This window comes from Anabrus simplex, chromosome 7 (assembly GCF_040414725.1).
Source record: "Anabrus simplex isolate iqAnaSimp1 chromosome 7, ASM4041472v1, whole genome shotgun sequence".
Taxonomy (NCBI): Eukaryota; Metazoa; Arthropoda; class Insecta; order Orthoptera; family Tettigoniidae; genus Anabrus; species Anabrus simplex.
The window spans coordinates 49,996,790-50,020,289 of NC_090271.1; the positions used below are offsets into that span (position 1 = coordinate 49,996,790).

General features: G+C 36.8%; 1 protein-coding gene and 1 long non-coding RNA gene across 3 annotated transcripts in view; both read right to left on the reverse strand.

Annotated features, from left to right (window-relative positions):
* The window catches only part of LOC136877226 (uncharacterized), a 124,539-nt gene that overhangs the window by 88,058 nt on the left and 12,981 nt on the right, over window positions 1-23,500 (reverse strand). The window lies entirely within an intron of this gene.
* Window positions 21,845-23,488, reverse strand: LOC136877227 (uncharacterized). The gene is made up of 3 exons (XR_010860743.2): window positions 22,901-23,488; window positions 22,444-22,602; window positions 21,845-22,159 (listed from the first exon to the last, which is right to left on the reverse strand). It is a non-coding gene; the product is annotated as an uncharacterized lncRNA (long non-coding RNA).

The window sequence follows — 23,500 nt, forward strand, 5'->3', positions numbered from 1 at the left end:
TCGCACATGAAACAATTATGAGTCAGTTTTCTGTCTATTCTTATGACAGCTTTCCGCCATTTCAGAAGAGCGCTACTCTTTCTCTCTCTATCTAACCAGAGCGCATACTTCTTAGCAGGTGACATGGGACAGGGGACATGAATGAAGTAACTTATCCTGTCCTGTGACCCATGGGGCACGTACATGCACACCTGTGGGTCATTAGTTAACCCCTTAACAGGGGAATAGTTTCATGCCAGTGGGTAATTATTCAGCGCAACGTGCACTTTTGAAATGGGTACAGTAGCGTACGGTAGATGTAAATACTCAACAGAAAAATATATTTTACTTCATTTATTTAAATTATTAGTGATATAGTAGAAATTCAATAGCATTATGTTATTGCCATTTTTCTTGTAAACCTGTAAATATATACATACATATATACACCATGTGTTCATACAAAAGTGAATATAAAAAGTGTTCCTTTCATTATTATGATGACATTTTTCAAGTTTTCAGATATGCATCAATAGGTTCTACATACTTTCTGGTTCATAGGTCATTCAGAAATTGCGCACAGTGTGGTAAATATGGAAGCAAGGGCAAGCACAAAGTGCCACATCACATTCCTCATAGCAGTAGACAGTTTCCCGTCGCCTCTGGTTTGACAGGCATAAAACACAACGTTTTCTTGAGTGATTCCTACTTCCGGTCGGCGGGTTCTCAGATAATTCAACGTCTTTCCTAACCAAGCCATGTTCACGTCACACGGAACAGTTTCTACCTTCATATACAGACAAATTTACAAAAAGTTATCAGAACATGGACAATGGAGTTTGCAGAACAATTACTGTATCGTAACAACAACAACAACAACAAGTCGCAAATTTAGTAATTTCAATGTACATATACACAAATAAATTCTTTAGGAAGAATTTGGCACAGACCGTACGAAGCAACACGAGACAGCTGTCGGATTGCCACCTAGGCGCGAACTACCCGACTGGCGTGAGACCAGATAAAAATGAATAGGACAGCAATAATCATATCTAATATAAATGTTATTAGTTTTAAATTATGATAGTAGATAGCAGAAGCAATTAAGAATAGCCAAATGCCTATAGGCAGCTAACGCTACGTAAGAACACATTTAGAAGTACAAGAACGCCTAAAGGCGGTACAAGAACGCCTAAAGGCGTCAAACCCAATACTCGTGTGACCCAGTTAATGGGTTAAGATGTCGTCTAGTGATTCAGAAGGCTTGTTGTTACTTCAGGAATTGCAAAGAAAATGGGGGAATAGAAGAAAAAGGAGATTTTGGGTCGACCCATATAATGTGAACTGCCACGAGAATTGTGTTTTTGTGTTGACTAAGAAACTGAAGATCCTCCACAATTTCATACATTTTACAAAATGAACTGGGAGTCATTTCAAGAGTTGCTGCATATCGTAAAACTACTAACTGAGAAAAAATATACCAAAGTCAGGGAGCCCTATTCTACCAGCTGAAAAACTGTTGATAACACTCACGGAAGGTGAACAAGTAGGTACTTTTGGCTCAGCATAAATACATTATGATCTATATGTTTGTTCAGCATAAAGTAATAGATGTTGCTGCTTGCGGTAAAATGGTAATTAATAGGACACCGGTAAATATAACATATTTATGCAAAGCACATTTCGGATTGCTTATTCATATTATTCCACACAATGCATGATTGTTCAGGTTGAGAATAAGTTCCGTCGTCTTCATTCTGTGATACTATTATCACATTTTGAGATGTCTGAGACCAAGATGACTGTATATTCCAAATTTCAATCGGTGAATTTAAAACTGAACTTCTGCATACCAATTAATTTCCAATATTAAGGTCTTTTACCATTGGTAAAAGTGATTTAAAAAATAGCAAATCCAGATCCGAACCATTGTCTGCCTGGAGTTTAGCCCACTTTTCGTTAAAGAAGTTGGCAAAGGCAGTTTCACTTGCTTTTCCTTTTTAATTTTCGGTATTATCTAAAATCACCAACTCCTTTCTGCTACTAGGTGGTCATCTTCACCGATAGTACTTTTAACTACTTTCTCCCAAAAGGCCATTTGTATCCAGCTCCTCCAGTGTAACAACCTCCTCCTTCTGGCAGTTATTCATATTTCCTGATTACCTATAATCAGAGATTTATTTGATTAACTTGAAAATTCTGTTGTCAATACTAAATATAAAGTCAATCAACACTTCAGTTATTTACAGAATTTGGGCTGTTTACATTCGACAACTCTTACCCGCCTGAATCTTGTGTATGGCTCCAGAAATTGCAAATACTCCGCAATATAGTCTTTCTTTTTCCTCCTTTGAAACCAATTGCCGGTAGTTGCTGTAAATGTCATAGGAATGTACGCCGAATGTTCTTCCAGTTCAAACAAAGGGGAACAATAATAGGCAAAATTGTAGCAGAAACTTTTGTTGCCATTTGGGATGCGCTAAATGAAGATTTCATGCCTACAACAGATTCTGATAATTGGTTACAAACAGCAGATAGATTCCATGAATTGTAGAATATGCCACAATCTGTTGCCAGTATAAACGGGAAGCATTTCTGAATTAAGAAACCAACCGTGTCAGGTTCCTCCTACATAAATTACAAAAGATATTTTTCGGTTGTACTTTTAGCTCTCAGTGATGTTGATGTTTTGTATATTGCTACAGATATCTATTAACTTGACCATGATGGCCACCAATGGTCCATACTGACTTAATTATTACAGTTAAATGTGTCCATGTTCCGCCTTGTCATTACAATTCAGAATGTATTATATATCTAAACTACTGCATACAAGTGCATGTTTCAAAAAAGTTAAATTCTCTTCTTCAGAAATTTATTAATCAAATTTTGTTGCCTGGCTGGCATAATCAATATCTATTAACTTGACCATGATTATGCCAGCCAGGCAAGAAAATTTGTTCATAAATTTCTGAAGAAGAGAATTTCATTTTCTCAAAACATGTACTGTACTTCTATAGTTTAGATATATAATACATTCTGAATTGTATTGACAAGGTGGAACCTGGACACATTTAACTGTAATATTGCTATAGATGTCAGAGAGTTTGGAAGAAACAGTGACGGATCCATCTTTCTTAATTCAAAGATAGGCAGACTTCTGACGGATCGTAAATTGAAGTAATCACCATCCTCCGGACTGCAAAATGATGCGTAATTTCTATATCATTATGTGGAAGGTGATGAAGCATTACCGCTCAAAACTAACTTCATGCAAAGCTATCCAGTTAGGATCGTGGACAGTGAAGAGTGTGTTTAATTATAGACTGAGCAGAGCAAGGCGAAGTGTTGAATGTGCCTTTGGCATGCTAGAGTTAAAATTTAGGCTTTTGAATCACTGATTTCAATAAAAGTCTCTAGGTTGATAGCTGCATTAAAACTGCATGAATTTTACACAATTTCATCAAATTGAAAGGAACATTTCACCAATCCATCTATATCAGAAGAAGGTGAAAATCATGCACAAATCAATATCATCATTCCTGACTTGGCCGTTGTAATATTCGTCCTACAACAGGACCTCAAGAAATAAGAGATAAGAAATTGTGTACATATTTCATGAAGCCAGAATATGCACTTCCATGGCAAGAAGTGTTCAATATTTGTTTGGTTATCTAATTAAATTAGAAACTTACAAGAAAAAGTAACAACTTCAGTCTATTGTGTTTTCACATTAGTACAGGCACTTTTTAATTTGCGATAATGATAATGAGATCTGAATGTATTCGTTCATCACAACAACTATAACTAGGGTATTGTTATTCTACGTACCACCTGTATTTGTAAGTTAAAATATTCACCACATGTGTTTTATCACTGTAAATAAATGCTGTTGGCCTACTTACCAGTCATGCTGAAAATGTTTCTCTTATTTCTCACCAGGTACTTTCACATATGGACCAAATTTGGACAATCCTTTAATCTGTAATTATACAGCACTTCATGCTTCTTCACTTCCACTATAAAATTTACAGTAGTTGCTTCCGTTGAGCTGTATATATTTAATCATTACACCAAACACGTCCTACAAAAGGCAAGAGACGATATGTTGACAGGACAGACTCGCTGATATATGCGACAGTACGTGCCCTTGACCGGTAAGGGTGCGGGCTTCCTCTCGACTGCACATGTTGAATCCCCTTGGAACGTCCTTTTTGTCGCAACCCATGTGTTGTTTCTCTTGTCCATTAAGTGTGTGCTCAGCCTCGGGGGTTCTAAGGAAATGCCTACCTGAAGGCGATCTCAATCATATCCAGATCTACATCTGGATGTGAAACTCATGGGCATGTTGCGACAGTACCTTCCTCAGTGTCTTGAAGCTCAACTGCGATGTAATCTACTGTTTCTAAGGCAACTTGCAATATTCACTAATGAGTACACCAATAATATAAACTGCCTAAACCTCTTAACAGTGACAATGGAGATCAATATAAATTCCGATAACTTGACACAAATGTAATGTGCAATAATGGCAAGTCTCGTCTCCTGGCGACTCGGGCAACTGTGCTGCCGCTGGTGGAAGAATCACCACTCCCTTCAGTCGGCTTGTGGGTGAATTACGGTTGACGTTTTGTATTGACTGCCGGCCTACATCATGAAAATTCCCTTGAAGGGGAACAATAAATACAAACTGAGTCTTATTAATCTTTAAAAACTAGTATAAAAACAGTACATATTTTGGCCTTTTTAGTCATGAGAACAAATTACAATGACAGAAAACGAGTGAAAATTACAAATATGTTAAAAATATTACAACACTGAAGAAAACCTTTTGTAAAAATGTAGTCATATTAAAGAAATTTATCTTGATTGTGAAATGTTAAAAATATTTAAACATAACACTGAAGAAAAACTTTAGCAAAAAAAAAAAAAAGTCATCTAAAAGAAATGTATCTTGATTGTGAAAATGTTGCTTTGAGAATGGAAAATTGGTCATATGGAAAGAACATAAACACACTCATTACCACACACGTTTTTGACTTGATATGCCATCTTGATGATGAAAGATATGTAGTCATTTTGTATTGATTTGTGTATTAATCATTTATATATGTATGTTTCTCCAACAAGTGTGTTTTTAAATTACCGTACTTTATTACCAACAAACTATTCTACGAATGAATACAGAAATCAACACAGAATGATTACATATCTTCCATCATTTTTTAGAAATGAGTGCCTTTATGTTCTATGTGACCAATTTTCCGTTTTAAATGGAACTTTTTCACAATCAACATAAACAAATTTATTTACTATAGCTACATTTTTACAAAAGTGTTTCTTCAGTGTTACATTTCAATATTTTTTAACATTTTTTATCACTTTCTCTAGTTTTCTGTCATTGGAATTTAATCTCATGGCTGAAGAAGGCCAAATGAAGGCCAAAGTATACCAATGTTATGCTAGTTTTTAAAGATTAATAAGACTCAATTTGCACTGACTAAGGTGGAGCCTTTCTTATTTCCTTTCAAGGAAATTTTATATGAACTTCATAGTTTGCAGTAGTAGTATACTAACAGCTGCACATAGGTACATGAGACGTGGTAGTAAGCTTATTACAGCCAGATGCGTGGAAATCTGAGGGTTGAATAAATGGAAGAGTGCAAGCTTTCCGTAAAAACCTAAAACCTATTTTTTTAATAAATGTTCTACAAATATCATAAATAAAATATCACCCTTGACTGACAATATGACATAAGCTGTGAAACTAAATAGCAGGATCCTCGGTAATAATGAAATTATTTTGAAAGGTATATATCATTTAAATCAAACCTCATATTACTTCTACAAGTGTGAGATATTCCCAGAATAACAGAAAGATGTGATAACCAACTGTGGTACAATAAAAGCACCAAGACACTAGCTGAAATGGTGCAACACAACCCCCGTTCAATTGCTGTCACAAAGAGCATCAAACAATCAAGAGCAGCCAACTGCCGACGAGTACTAACGATTAAATTCCTTTACCTTGTCACACTTGTCATCGATCAAGAGGGATCGACTGCACAGAAACAGCTGATACTCCCGCCCAGTACCATACAGGCTAAAGACAAATTCAAATTCACGAGCGGAAAAGAATGTGTTACGAAAGCGACAATTTGTTTAAGATATTATTCTAAAGAGAGCCTTGGAGAATTTCATCAACTTGTGCCTTCGTTGTGGAATGACGAAGAAAAGTTCAGGAACTAGTCATAATCTATAAGTTTCATTTCCGTATTGATTGTAGCTACAACATAAGATTGATACTGAAGCCTCCACAATATAGTTTTTACAAGAATAAACCCTCGAAATGTTTTAATCAATTAGCCATAAGTTTTAACGAAAAATAGTGGACACTTCAAGAATATTACTATCAGTGCATACATAGCATTGCAAGTTTCAATTTTTACGTTGATCAAAACAACAAAAACATTTGCAAATGAAATGTCCTTTTATACTACGTAACCCTTTTACAATCCAAGAAGAGAACTTACTTTACTATTTTAATTGTATCATTTGTTTTAGATGGTCTGTTGAATTGGACAATTGTCACGACTGTACAATATTTTCCATTGTGATGTTTTAAGAACCATATTTGTAATTGTCAGCTGAGGATGACCCTTGAAGGGTCGAAACCGGTACTGTGAATGATAGTATGTAAATAAATGTATTGATAAGGTGGAGGCTTCAGTATCAATCTTATGTTGTCAGGAACTAGTACCAAATGTCCATCAGTACTTATAAGGAATGAATGGAAAAAATTAAGTCAGTAATAGACACCAGGCAAACAAATTACAGGAAAAATATAAGTTTTGAGGAAAGGCTGACAGTATCATTAAATTCATTATTCACAACAATTTCTTAGAAGTAACGTTCACCTCCGAAACAACTATGTCCATGGCATAATATATAAAAGAAAAGATTAGTGGCAGGTACATTTCGTTGCATTCTACAGGTTGCTAATAAAGTATCGATAAAAAAAAGGACTGAAAACAATGGATGCATTTATGTACATCAATATGAATTCATAATTTGAAGGTACTACAATTAACAGTGGAAATATATATTTATTTAGGCCTACAGGTTTCTGGCCACTGGTGACTCGAACATCTTACAGATTTAGGATCGCTCACAATACAATCAGTGGATTTGTTCCTATCATATGCGATGCCATTCATAGAGCATTACAGCCAGAATTCTTGACTGAGTGAAAATTGCAACAAAAGCCTCACAACAGTGGCTCATTGTAGAGTCGAACCTCCCTTCTGCGGACACCCTCGGTTCTAAGGAAAAATGTCCGTTACGAGAGGTGTCCGCTAAAACAAGTTGTAAAAATAATCGAACATTTTAACGGCAAAGGACATCCACCTTAAATATAAGCATACATATCTTTATATTTATTATTCTAAGTCATTTCTGTGTTAGTATTTCATAGAGTTATTATAAGTGATTTTACATCGTTTACAGTCCGGCTTCATGGCTAAATGGTTAGCGTGCTGGTCTTTGGTCACGGGAGTCCCGGGTTCGATTCCCGGCGGGGTCGGGAATTTTAACCTTAATTGGTTAATTTCGCTGACACGGGGGCTGGGTGTATGTATCGTCTTCATCATCATTTCATCCTCATCACGACACGCAGGACACCTACGGGAGTCCAATAAAAAGATCTGCATCTGGCGAGCCGAACTTGTCCTCGGACACTCCCGGCACTAAAAGCCATACGCTTTATCATTTATCATTACATCATTTGCAAACATTACAGCTTCATGAAGTAATCGTGAAGCTTCGTCTGTGTAAATTTAGCACGTTTTCTTAACTGCGATATTCTCAAAAACGGAATAAAGTCTGTTAAATGGTTCCATAGTGTTCTATTTTCCTCCCACTCCTTTAAATTTTCAGTTCTATTCTCCACAATAGTGTTTATTTGAGTTTTCCCGCAGTTGAATTTTTCGGCAAGCTTTCTCACTGAAAGTCCCTTGTTACTTTCTATAATCATATTTCTTCTTGCCTCGAGATCTAAACACGATCGTCCCTTGTTACTCATGTTTAAGAGACAACTCAAATGCTACGTTATTTCTGTCTCACTAATTAGCACCTGTACTGTCTTTTCCTTCTCAAGTTGACTACCTGAGCTCGACCTTATCAGCGACAATCCGAGTTATGAATACAATGATGCAAGGGACGAAAATCCCCAGGTAACTTGTGAGTCAACAGTCTCTGGCAGCATTTCTGGGCAATTAGAATTCTCAGAATAGGCCTATGCACCACTAGGTAGAACTACATTCTGATGTACACTCTCTCCCCTCGAACTCAAAATAGTACAAACATTCAAAAGGGATTTCCTTATGTCTGAAGAATGGTTTTAAAAGAAAGGATGACATGTGGTCCGGCGTAATAAATTGTCCTGCAACGTGTAAAGTGTCCACTTAAGTCAAGTGGACGGGACAAATGGCGATGTCCGCTGTCCAGAATTTGAGGTGTCCGCTTAAATGAGGCCAATTTAACACTTGTCTTATGTAAAATAAAATCGGTTCCGAGGAAAATTGTCCGTATAAGGAGGTGTCCGCTGAATAAGGGTGTCCGTTAGGGCAGGTTAGACTGTACTTCAATTATAGACTTCATTACCATCTATGCTTATTTTTTAATGATGCTGATTCTTGGGACATAATTACTGCCTTTTCAAATTATATATTTTGAGGTGTTTATTAAATGGAGGTTAACAGCTTTTAAATTATTTTTAAAAAATTTGTCCATACCACTTGGTGAGATCCCGCCTACCAAAATAATAGACATATCAAGAAATGCTTCCTGTCAAAATTTGCATTACCGAATGTAGAAATATGGTGTCAAGTTTCATTACAATCCTGTCAATAATTTTGAAAGAAAGAAAAATGCACATATGTCCTGAATATTGTGAAACGGAGAAAAACAAGAAAAAGCAACAGAGTTCCTTTCACTGTTTTATATCCCCAATAACTCCCTCATGATCCTCTGCAAATATCTTGTTGCTTGTTGCTTCTCCTCTTCTTCATTTATTCGTTATTGTGCCATGTTTAGAGCAGTAGCATGTCACTTTCATGACAAGCATGTTGCTGAATTTCTGTACTGTCTTCTGTGAAAAGAATCCAGGTCCAAATCCAAACTTTGCAAGAATGACAGTCTGTCTTTATTTACAACATTGAAGACTACAGCAGCCTCAAAAGTAGCTAATTTTACCAAATGGCTGTGAAGAAATGTTGTCTATGAACATCTCTTCCAAAGTAGAAAATTTAAATTCTCATTAGGGTTCTGTGTATCCACATATGTGTACATTTCTTGAGGAGTTCAAGTGAGGCTAGTGCCCTGTACACTGGCTTAACTACAAAAGAAGCTTCTGGAATATTGTTCTTACGAGTTAAATAATACTGTTCTTATGAGTAAGTTGGCAGTGTAATAGACTGATACTTGTCACAAATACATGTAAATTACACACAAGGTATTGTTTATTACCCTCATCACTATGTGTAAACTGCTGTCTCCCCAAACTTTGCACTGGCAAGCTGATCTAATTGCTCACTTGGCAATAATAAACCTATTAATCTAAATCCTGCATTTCCATCCAAGTTACTGGTAAACTCCTTGGTATAGAGTGACAAATTTTTCCACAAAGCACTGCTAGGACTCACTTTCTTACCTCAACGTTCATTTTGCCTTTCTGTATATTGTTCTTATGTATCTTCTTAACTGATGTGAACACTACCAAGCCTATCCATCCTGAAGTACTTTTCTTATGAATCAATTAAAGGGAGATGAAAACTTTGCTTTCAATTTCACCAAAAGTGAGTACCAAACACTGCAAAACACCTTGCCTTCTATTTCAGAAGTGAAGAGTATGCCTTTTAACAACTAAATACTACGACCGTCTATAGTTGAATGTTATTTAGGGCTGTTGCTCAGGCGGTAAATGATTTCATTTTGCTATTTCTTACGCTGCCTGTCAAAATTGTTTGTAAATACTTATTATACAAAATAATGTTTGACAGAGTAGGGCATATGGCTCTTGTAAGAACTCTGATTAACTTATATGGTAAAATCTACTCAACCTTTTATTACAAGCATGCCTAACTGTCAAATAAATATATTTTTAATAAATACATCTTCTGCCATCACATCTCCTTAACCCCTTAAGGTGGGGAGCGATTTCCCTGATTGAAGAAAATATTTAATTACTTGATTAAAAAACAATCTTAGACTAAAATGAACTATTGAAGGGCCCTAAGAGAAATATTTACTTGAATATAATGTATTTAATTGTTGAAAAATCCTATTTTTTAATTTTCCAATACTTTGTGCAAGAACGTACTACGTGCTTTCACATTGTGATATCGACATTGCTTCTTCCTAACAGCAAATCTCTGGTTTTCGTTTATACAGTAACTTTTACTTGAATATTTTAGGCAGTTTACTAACAATCTCTGTCTGGAAATAATACATCAATACTGATCTGCATTTAGGGCAGTCGCCCATGTGGCAGATTCCCTATCTGTTGCTTTCCTAGCCTTTTCCTAAATGATTTCAAAGAAATTGGAAATTTATTGAACATCTCCCTTGGTAAGTTATTCCAGTCCCTAACTCCCCTTCCTATAAATGAATATTTGCCCCAGTTTGTCCTCTTGAATTCCAACTTTATCTTCATATTGTGATCTTTCCTACTTTTATAAACGCCATTCAAACTTATTTGTCTACTAATGTCATTCTACGCCATCTCTCCGCTGACAGCTCGTAACATACCACTGAGTCGACCAGCTCTTCTTCTTTCTCTCAATTCTTCCCAACCCAAACATTGCAACATTTTTGTAACGCTACTCTTTTGTCGGAAATCACCCAGAACAAATCGAGCTGCTTTTCTTTGGATTTTTTCCAGTTCTTGAATCAGGTAATCCTGATGAGGGTCCCATTCACTGGAACCATACTCTAGTTGGGGTCTTACCGGAGAGGTATATGCCCTCTCCTTTACATCCTTACTACAACCCCTAAACACCCTCATAACCATGTGCAGAGATCTGTACCCTTTATTTAGAATCCCACTTATGTGATTACCCCAATGAAGATCTTTCCTTATATTAACACCTAGATACTTACAATGATCCCCAAAAGGAACTTTCACCCCATCAACGCAGTAATTGAAACTGAGAGGACTTTTCCTATTTATGAAACTCACAACCTGACTTTTAACCCCGTTTATCAACATACCATTGCCTGCTGTCCATCTCACAACATTTTCGAGGTCACGTTGCAGTAGCTCACAATCTTGTAACTTATTTATCACTCTATAGAGAATAACATCATCCGCAAAAAGCCTTACCTCCGATTCCACTCCTTAACTCATATCATTTATATATATAAGAAAACATAAAGGTCCAATAATACTGCCGTGAGGAATTCCCCTCTTAATTATTACAGGGTCAGATAAAGCTTCACCTACTCTAATTCTCCGAGATCTATTTTCTACAAATATAGCAACCCATTCAATCACTCTTTTGTCTAGTCCAATTGCACTCATTTTTGCCAGTAGTCTCCCATGATCCACCCTATCAAATGCTTTAGACAGGTCAATCGCGATACAGTCCATTTGACCTCCAGAATCCCAGATATCTGCTATATCTTGCTGGAATCCTACAAGCTGAGCTTCAGTGGAATAACCTTTCCTGAAACCGAATTGCCTTCTATCGAACCAGTTATTAATTTCAAAAACATGTCTAATATAATCAGAAAGAATGCCTTCCCAAAGCTAACATACAATGCATGTCAAACTTACTGGCCTGTAATTTTCAGCTTTATGTCTATCACCCTTTCCTTTATACACAGGGGCTACAATAGCAACTCTCCATTCATCTGGTATAGCTCCTCTGACCAAACAATAATCAAATAAGTATTTCAGATATGGTACTATATCCCAACCCATTGTCTTTAGTATATCCCCAGAAATCTGATCAATTCCAGCCACTTTTCTAGTTTTCAACTTTTGTATTTTATTGTAAATGTCATTGTTAACATATGTAAATTTTATTACTTCTTTGGCCTTAGTCTCCTCCTGTATCTGGACATTATCCTTGTAACCAACAATCTTTACATACTGCTGACTGAATACTTCTGCCTTTTGAAGATCCTCACATACACACTCCCCTTGTTCATTAATTATTCCTAGGATGTCCTTCTTGGAACCTGTTTCTGCCTTAAAATACCTATACATACCCTTCTATTTTTCACTAAAATTCGTATGACTGCCAATTATGCTTGCCATCATGTTATCCTTAGCTGCCTTCTTTGCTAGATTCAATTTTCTAGTAAGTTCCTTCAATTTCTCCTTACTTCCACAGCCATTTCTAACTATTTCTTTCCAGTCTGCACCTCCTTCTTAGTCTCTTTATTTCTCTATTATAATAAGGTGGGTCTTTACCATTCCTTACCACCCTTAATGGTACAAACTTGTTTTCGCATTTCTCAACAATTTCTTTAAACCCATCCCAGAGTCTGTTTACATTTTTATTTACCGTTTTCCACTGATCATAGTTACTTTTTAGAAACTGCCTCATTCCTGCTTTAACAGCCATATGGTACTGCCTAACAGTCCTACTTTTAAGACCTTCCTTTCTATCACATTTATTTTTAACTACCACAGAAACAGCTTCATGATCACTAATACCATCTATTACTTCAGTTTCCCTATAGAGCTCATCTGGTTTTATCAGCACGACATCCAGGATATTTTTCCCTCTGGTTGGTTCCATCACTTTCTGAATCAGCTGTCCTTCCCATATTAACTTATTTGCCATTTGTTGGTCATGCTTCCTGCCGTTCGCATTTCCTTCCCAATCGACATCTGGCACATTCAGATCTCCCGCTACAATCACATTTCTTTCCATGTCGTTTCCCACATAGCTGACTATCCTATCAAATAATTCCGAATCCACGTCAGTGCTACCCTTTCCCGATCTGTACACTCCAAATATATCAAGTTTCCTATTATCTTTAGAAATGAGCCTTACACCTAGAATTTCATGTGTCTCCAAATTCTTCTTTCACCAGAATGAACACTCCCCCTCCCACCCTTCCTATCCTGTCTCTACGATACACACTCCAGTGCCATGAGAAAATTTCTGCATCCATTTTATCATTTCTCAGCCATGATTCAACTCCTATTACAATATCTGATAAATATATATCTATTAAATTACTTAATTCTATTCCTTTCCTTACAATACTTCTACAGTTCAACACTAACAATTTTATGTCATCCTTACTTGATTTCCAGTTCCCTGTTCCCTTATCACCGCTCCCTACGCCATCCCGTTTTCCAGAATGTACCTCCCTATTACCCTTCCAAACAAATTTCCTAACTTATACGTACCACTGCGGTTTAAATGAAGGCCATCTGAGCGCAGATCGCTATCTCCTACCCTCCCATTAGGATCTAGAAATTTCACTCCCAGTTTCCCACATACCCACTCCATAGTCTCATTTAAATCCCCAATCACCCTCCAGTCAGTATCCCTTCTACACAGGATTCCACTAATAACAATCTCTGCTTTCTTAAACTTCACCCGTGCTGCATTTACCAGATCCCACACATCTCCAACTATGTTGGTACTTATATCAGCTTGCCTTACGTTGTTGGTACCAACGTGAAACACTACTACCTTCTCCTTCCCCTCCTCCCTCTCTTCTACTTTCCTCAACATCTGCCTCAACCTAATTCCTGGATAACACTCTACCCTGGTACCCTTTCCTCCACACACTTTCCCCATATGTCTAACGATGGAATCTCCCATGACCAGAGCCTCAACCCTACACACCTCATTTGATCCCCTCCCCTCCTGGTCAGCCCTATCTTTCCTGATAGCTGCAGAAGCTACTTCCTCCTCCCTTTTATCCTTCCCATGACCCTGTTCCACCTGTCTTTTCCTATCCTCTACTCTACATTTTCCTTTCCTACCTTTTCCCTTCCTCCTACTTCCACACATCTCAGCAACAGTGCCCTGTCCCTCATCTTCCCTCTGTTGTTCTACCTGGAGTGACTCGTACCGATTTCGCACAGACACCTGTCCTGAATTCTGATCCTGAATAGAGCCCTTAGCCTGCAATCTCCTTCCCCTTAGAACATTAGACCACCTGTCTTCTACAACTCCTCCCTTTTTTTCCCCTCCCTCTTGTACACCTACTGTAACCTGTACATTGTTTGAGGGAGTCCTATCTTCCTTCCTGTCTTCTGTGAGAATCCTAATTATCTCCCTCAAACTTTCCAACTCCTCCCTCATACCCCTCAATGCATCGCCACATCCACAGTAAGTACACTCGCTCTCCTTAGCCATTCTTTACGGGGGGAAAATGAAATTAAAAATAAAATAACTTATTTGAAAAAATAAATGAATGGAGGGATATATTGTCTGGGATAGTACACAACAATAAGGTAATTAATAGGCCTATACGACTACACTACAATACTACTTAGTCGTGCTCTATTTTTTTATCCTACAACCCCTGACAGGATAAAAACTGCTGTTAATTACTGAATATCGAAAGTAATAGCCTACACAAGAACTACACAATTCCAAACTGCAATTAAGCCTATTCTAATTACAACAACAGTATTTTAGTAAGAGTTTCTACGCATACCTCTACTACACCAGTACTACACAAATATTTTACAAAAATAAAATAATCACACTAAATTCTAATAGGATATTACTCGTATACTACTGTACAGTACACTACAGTAATTTTAAACTACTTTCAGACGTATCCTAATTACGATACCGGTACCATACCGTATGTCACTAAACTAAGCACAACAGAAATGAAATCTGCAAGAACTACTGTACTCAAAGATTACCAACGAAGCTAAATGCTTAGACAAATTATTATTAGTATTACGGTCTAATAGATACACACGAAAATAGCAGGCAAGACACGGCACTATCTAAATGTACTGTATCTATACTACAATGTATCTACACTACACTACACTGCATTTGGTTAAATGCTTAAGTATCGAAAGGACTGCCGTTTTACATTGTTTACACCCACATTGGAGCACCAAAATCAACCTTATACAATAAAATCTTCAAAATAAGTACATAAAAAAATAAGTTACTTTTTTAAACTTGATAAATTCCTCCTTTCCCAAAACTTCTTCATTCTAGACGATCTCACAGCCCATTCTTCTGCTGATATAACATACTGCTTACGTTTGGATGTATTAAGTGATAGTTTTGTATATTTGTTGTTTAGACTCTTCTTCTCTTCTCTATTTTCAATTTGCTCTGTAGTAATTTTCAATTCATCCAAATCCATTCATATTTCTTTAAACCAAGTGCTTTTTGTTTTACTATTCCAAAAGAAATCAAAAAGCCGTTTTAGGAATATAAAATTTGGCAAAGGTTATATGTGTCCAAAAAAATGCAATCCTCCGTTTTCTCATCGTGTCATTAAATTGACTCACTTTCCTTGTAAATTGCTGAATTGGGTAAAAGTCTCCAATGGCCATCAACCTGATGTTTTTTATTAATAATTGTCTGGAGAATTCTTCTATCCACTTTCTGCAGTTTGTCTGTTGTTGAATAATGTTTCACTTGCATACGTTGCTTCTGGTTTGATGCACTTGCATACATTGCTTCTGGTTTGGTGACGGAGTTATAATGGTAAAATTTAGCTGTTTTGTAATTCAGCCATGTAATTTGTTGTGCTCATCTCAATTTTAGAGTTCTATTATCTATGGATGCATTTTCATTAGCATTCCAAGTGACAATTTCACCAAGATATTTAAATTTATTTACAACTTTTATTTTCTGAGTATTATTTAATATAATATATGGAGTGTCAACTTTAAAGGATGGCATCATTTCAGTTTTCTCAAAAGATATTTTCAACTCAACCTTTGCTGCTAATCTTCCTAGATCCTCTACTTGAAATTTTGCTGCTTCTATACTATTTGCTAATAGCGCCAGATCATCAACAAATGCAAGACAATTTAGTCAATATCAATGGGGATAATCAATCTCCCTGTCGAAGACCCGTATGAATATCAAATCGTTCACAGATTTTATTTCTGAACCTAACTTTAGACTTTGTGTTTCTCAGAGTGATCGCAATAAGGTTAACAAGTTTCCGGTGTAGACCAAATTCAATAAGGATATGTAGTAATGATTCACGATGGATAGTATCATAAGTCTTTTGAAAATCAACAAAAGTGATCACTACAGTTTTGCGCCTAATGCGTTGATGTTTTGTGATCCATTTGAGACATAATTTGATCTGGACAACTTTGTCCTGGACAAAAACCACCCTGATATTCACCCAATTCACTATCAAGCTGGCCATGGATTCTGGACTAGAGGATCTTAGAGAAAATTTTATAGGTGATACCTAGCAAAGAAATTCCCCGATAGTTAATAGGATCTGATATATCACCTTTTCTATGGATTGGGTGTATAACTGCAACATTCCATTCTTCAGGCAATTTTTCTGTATTCCAAATATCAATGAGATGTTTTTGTAGATTCTGAATAGTCTATATATTCCCATTCTTCCAGAGTTCCACTACCAGTTGATTTTCTCCTGCTGCTTTAAAATTTTTCAGTGAATCAATAGCTCCACTTACTTCATCATAAACCAGTGGTATGACCTTCACCAAAGGTGTTTTATTTCTGGTAAATAGATCAAATTCAAAATAATTTTCAGGTTCATCACCATTAAGTAATGTTTTGAAGTATTCAGCCAAAATTATTGCATTGTCGTAATCATCATGGGCCACCTTTCCATTCTTATCTTTCATCAGGAGAGCAGGGGGAGTATAATTTTTTTGGTATTGTTTAAATGTCCTATAATAGTCTCTTGTTTTATTTCGATTGGAAGCTTCATCAATAGATTATAATGTTTCCTTCTGATAATTTCTTTTAACTCCCCTGATTTCTTTAGCCGTTAATCATCTAGCATTGATTAGTTCTTCTCTAGGGCTTTCTTTTCTTTTTGTTGTTAATTATTCAACCAGGCTTTATGCTGGCGTAGTATTGCTGTATCACACTCTTCATTCCACCAAGCATGATTTTTTTTGTTTCTTAATGGGAGCAACTTCCTCTGCAATGATTTTTAGTTTGTTAATAGTGGTTCCCAAGTTACCACTTAAAAGTGTTCTGGATTTCTCAAAGTATGCTTGATTATTAATGAATGAACTAGGATCATACATCTTTTCTTATTAAGGTTATGCAGTTTATTTTTCCTTTTAGGAGTAAATTTAAATTTAATCTTGGAGATGTAATGGTCTGAATCAACATCGACACCACGCAGAACATTAACAAGATAAATTTCTTTACGAAATTTTCGATCCATAGCCACATGATCTATCTGGGATTTACCCAATTTAACATTTGGACTTTTCCAAGTCATTAATTTATGTGGTTTTCATTTAAACCTTGTTGTTTCTAAAAATTAGCCCATGGTTAATACAAAATTCAATTAACCATTCGCTAATTTATGTGCTGGCCATCGTCCCACCACAACACAAAATTTTCTCTCACGTCCTACCTTTGCATCAAAATCCCCAAGAAGAATTTTAATGTTAGTATCAGGTATATTGGTTACTAACTGGTTCAACCCTAAATTGATCTGTTCCCTCTTTGTCAGTTCTGTTCTTTCCATTTGTTGGAGCATGAACATTTATCAATCCGGTCCACTTTAATCGTTAATAATGCAACCCTTGATGAATTTGAGGAAAAATCAATAATGGAATCTAGAATTCTATTTGTGTAGGCCTACCAAGAAACCAACTTCAAATTGAGGAACATTCTTTATGTCTCGTTCACCTGGAGAACCTTTATAGAGACGATACCTAGAGCACTGCAAGTTAGTGCCTTGGCCAATACAAACTGTACAGCAGTGCGGATAATTTTTCTGATAATTTCTAAATAATGAAGATTGATTTGAACTAAGGTATACTCTTATTTTTGCTTGTAATTAGGTGACCCTTGACAGTGGTATGGGAGAATGCTGATATATGAAGAGCCTTGAGACCATAAAGACGTAAATCTGACCTGAGCCTACCTGACTCCTGCCCGCAATTAATGGAAGGAAGGACAAAGGTTAATACGTTGCAAGAGAAAATCTCTCATAAACCTGTGACTGTAGGGGTTCTGGTGCCAGGTGTCAGGCCTATTGTAATATGTTAACAGATCTATCAGTTTCAATACCTGGGGTGTAATACACTGTAGTTAAATATTTACAATATCCACAGATAACAATTCGCGGATGCGGATAACCATTCGCAGATGCAGGTGCGGATGAAGAAAGTGTGGATGCGGAGCGGATATTATTTTGTACATCCATGCAGGGCTCTAACGATACCCACCTGATTCAGTTGGGTTCTGATCAGTATTACGTAATTCTTGAAGAGCTGTGACCACAATTTTAAGTTGATTCAAAATATCTATTACATGTTTCAACTTGCCAACCTTCATCAATGAATTGATATTTAATGTTGCCAAATACGAAAACTTTCCTGGTTTATTGAACTTAAGTACATTCTTAGTTTGATTACTCTGCATGACTTATCATGTCTCTGGGCGCTCCGACTCGCCACAATCCTCTATCAGACACCCCACCGTATCCGAATGGTGTCTTCATTTGGAAGATTATATAGCTGTGGATTCTTACAATAGAAAACTTCCCATATTAGGTTGATTGTCTGATGAATGATCAAGATTCTGACCTTGGTCAGGGTTTGCAATTCCAGATTGATCTGGAAAGGTGTTAAATGAAATATGATATGTTGAAAAATGAAACTGTGAAATATGTTTGCCTCAAGACGTTCTCTGGCTGTCATTTTACGCCACTGAACCAACCTTGAGTTACAATTCTAAATGTTATTTACAAAGGTGAAGATGAGAGATGAGGGATGATTTTACGAAATTGTGAAGAAGGCTTTCTGCCTTATTTCATCCCACAGTTGTTCAGGACTGGGAGTAGGCATTTCCTCCATACCCCGCAAACGTTATCGTTTTCCCGCCAATACTCGGGTAGCTGATTGCAGTGGTTTCCCACTGAGCGATACGGTCGCCACATCCCTATGGCAAATAATAATAATAATAATAATAATAATAATAATAATAATAATAATAATAATAATAATAATAATAATAATGTTATTGGCTTTACGTCCCACTAACTACTTTTACAGTTTTCGGAGATGCTGAGGTGCCGGAATTTAGTCCCACAGGAGTGCTTTTGCATGCTAGTAAATCTATTGACAAGAGGCTGACACATTTGAGCACCTTCAAATACCGCTGGTCTGAGCCAAAATAGAACCTGCCCAGTTCAGGTCTAAAGGCCAGCCAGCGCCACAACTGTCTGGGCCACTCAGCCTGGTGGGAAAAAGTTTCTTCTGTGTCATCAGCTCATAGAAAATAGGCGTAGTGAACAAGCGATTACGAGAAATATAATGTCCTAATTTAGGTTTCTGTACAATCCCCTGCGGCAACAATATGGCCATAAGAAGCTTTATTTCCTCCTTATTTGTTTGAACCCAGTCTTGATATAGACTCCGTTTCATCTTACTAAACTGGGTTTTATGTGCGATTTCCTGCTGGGCATCTGTTGTCTGTTCAGCTATGTTCTGGCATATCTTGTCATAAGAAAATAATTAAAATATTTTGCTTGGTTTTGTTTTCCCTAAAAGCTCTCCCTTTACATCACGATGGAATTTGGGATCAAAGCGGGACCTTCTTTGTCCATTTTCAGCATAAGTTGACGAAGAACTTGCACCGGTTGGATTGTAGTCAGTGTTATCATCACCACTGTCACTGTCATGATCGCTATTTGAACTGGAATCGAACACGTGTTGTCTCTTTTGCGACTGCTGAACATTCGCATCAGCTGGGCCCGAACCCTGTACATTCGAGCTTGCAGTACTTATTCCAGGTAAGTTCCTGTCACTTAAGAATTCCCCTTCAGCAGTACTTACTTCACTAAGATCACTCTTCCCCCAACTAAATTCCAACATTTTGTTTATCATGACCGGTAAATCATCTTCCTCTAATGGTGGGGGCCGGTAATTCCTTTTAGACATTTTAGTGGAAAAAATGTAAGAAAAAGGATCGAATAGAACCCCGGTCTCTGCAGTTTGGATGGAAATAATGAATTGTGCCTGTATTACGGATGCGTACGATAAATGTTTTGTAACTCACGGTAAACACACACTCCGGTCGTGAAGGAAGAGCTCGCTCAAGACTGGGGATAATAAATCAGGTCACAGTTTTAAAATGTCATCAGAGAGGTCTGTTCAGTATCATAATCTCTAGAAATCCCTTCTACAGCAATATTATTACATCCAAGGGACGATTAGGCAATGAGCTAAAGCCTCAGCACGAAGCTATTAGGCTTTAGGTCGTTCTTGCCCGGACGTAAGCTGTTCTTTATGTTGCAACTCGTGGTTGACACATTGGTATTGGGAGAACATAGTTGAAAAAATTCACATCAGAGGACAGACTCATCCAGAATACACTGCTGAAAAAGAAATAAATCTCTGCAGGCAGGCAACTGAGAAAAAAGAAATTAATTTGGCGGATATATCTGTGTTCCCTGCCAAGCAAGTGACTTGTAGCCGCGTATCTCACAGCATCGTCCACCAAACGGGTTAATATCACATAACACAAAATGCAGTTTTTTTTCATTTTTGTAGATTAAAATCTAAAAAACTTTGGTAGAAACACCTGTCAAAGTAGTTTCAAATTAATTTTTCACCCTTGTTTTTCATTGTTTACATGGATCTACAGCACAAGAAATAAAAGAACGGGTCTACCTTGATGCCCTCAGTAGGCCTATATGTTATTAATTAGCTATAAGTAACAGACATGAAAGTAGTGAGAATGATTGCTGGTGCAAACAGGTATGATCAATAGCAGAAGAGTACTTGGAATTAGGAGATAAAGGCTAAGTTTAAAAGGTATAAGGTGGCAGTGAGGGATTCAGTTAGGTAGAACTGTAGTAAGCAGTTTGTCCTATGCAGACAAGTTGGTCTGCTGAAATCGTGCAATCTAATACCTTGCAACTTGAAAAAAGATGCAATGTGTATGAAATGAAAATTAGTCTTTTCAAGACTAAAGTGATGGCAGTAGGGAACACACTCAAACAAGAAATGAATGTCAGGTTAGGAATACAAAACTGGAACAAGTAAATGATTTCAAGTAGGTATTTAGGATGTGTATTCTCCCAGGATGGCAGTACAGTAAGCAACATTGAATATAGGTGCAGCAAACCTAGTGCAATGAGCTTGCATAAGTGATCAACAGTATTCTGTAAGAAAACAGTCAGCTCCTGGACAAAACTACTTGTATCTATACACCGGTCTAATTTCAGACCACCTGTGCTGAACAAACCTAGTGCAATGAGCTTGCAGTTGATCAACAGTATTCTGCAAGAAGGAAGTCAGCTCTTGGAAAGAACTATCAATTCAACACCGGTCTGGTTTCAGACCCCCTGTGCTGTACAACTTCTTTCCACATACACACAGAAAGGATCTACTACAAGTATTTCAAAATACTCCTTTTTTTTTTGTTCACCATACATGTTCTACCACATAAAATATACACATTAAGATGTTGTAATAATGCAATTACCTAATAATTAATACAAACCAGCACTAATAATTAATATAAATTGGAGTTAAGGTTACTTTACCATCAGGTGCTAGGCCTAATATACATAACTCACAGAGGATTCCAATAAATGTTGGTAGATAAGTAGAAGGAAAACAGATTTTATTAAAAAAGTAGAGCATTTCTCAAGGCCATATATTGTATTAGATTATTTCTTGATCTAACATTGTATACAACAGTTCCTGAACTTTAACTCTTGAAAACCCTTCGACCTAGTTCACTCAAGTCTTTCCATGTCATCATGAAGACACCCTAAAAATAACACTGAAAAACTGCTGGCAGAGCTTTTTGTAGAAGCAGAAGTCACTAGACTGGAAGTTGAAGTCCCTTCAATAATATCTGAACTACAGGAATTAGACCCCTCCAGCATAAACTCTATTTCTGCCTCCTCCATTTCAGCTTGGTGAGATGGCTCTCCTACATCAGGTGCAACTTCCATAGGTGTGTTTGTTATAGAACTGAAAAAAATGAACAACATATTAATGCAATTCTTCTAAATTGGAGCTAAATTTTAGTCTGCACACAAGCCTTCTGTTTAAGAAAGGATTAATTTCAATTATTTCAGTAAGATGATTGTTGGGTTAGCTTATATTATATAAGTTTCAGTTATATCTGATACATTAATGAACAGATGCATAGAACTTATGGCCTACAGACTGCATTTTCCCCTCACTCTTTCACACCCAAAACACTGGTCTTTACTGTAGTCCTACTACTAAAAATAAATATTAGAGAAATGTACCTCCTTCCAGCAATGAAGGGTTCCAGAAAGATGAGAGCATCGAGGTAGACCCATTTTTTTGTTTTCTGTAGGCTACAGCAAACCTTCGGGGAGTTATGTTATCTCTCCGAGTTTGATACATTGCTCTCAGAATTTGCCATTTTTTGGCACAACTTTTTCCTGAAACAATTAATTACAATATTCTGACAAAGAAATTATGCATGTAGTACTTATGGAATGCACTTATTTGTCACTAAAGCGAACAATGGTGTTCATTTCATTAGGTACGAGATGGATGTTAGGTAAGCACTGCTTATGTTTTCCAAACATTTTTTCAATTAAATCATGAGAACGGTAATTAATACTTCTCCTAGTGTAACTTCCTTTACAAATCTATTCCGTATAATATTTTTACCAATAATTAATCGAAGATAACGCTACTCATAACAAAATCATAATAAAGCTAATAATTACTTACCAGTTTTCGTCCCAATTCTCGATGCTATAGAATGCCATAGAGAATCCACGGTCTCCCTATTACTATATCCAGGGAGTCCAGGATTATACAACACTTTGTTTTCATACACTAGGCAAATTAATGTTTTGATTTCATCAACAGACCAGAATGTTATGTCCGCCATTATCAACCGATTGCCACTGAAAACTGGACACGCTTGTTTTCACAAACCAGTCGATCTTCATCGCTTGCAGTCTATTGCTGACGATCGATGCTGTGTGACTGGTACAACTGCCCTCTGTAGGTTTAATTCTTCAGTCGGCTGATCCCAGTCGTTTGATTGATCCAGTGTGACAGCCCCCTTAGTCATGCACCACTGACGATTTAGACGAAGGAGCCAGGTCTCTCCAGATCGATCAAGTTGATATCTTGTCAACAGTTGTACTATGACTCATAATCATGTAAGGAACCAAGCCAGTAGGAATAAAAGAGCATCGAGTTGCGAGAGTCTACAATGTAGGCCTACTGCAGCTGTCTTGTCTGAAGGCACTATAATATAGTTTTACCAACATGCTTATAACAACAACAAAAATATGCTACATATGAAACTACTTAATAAAG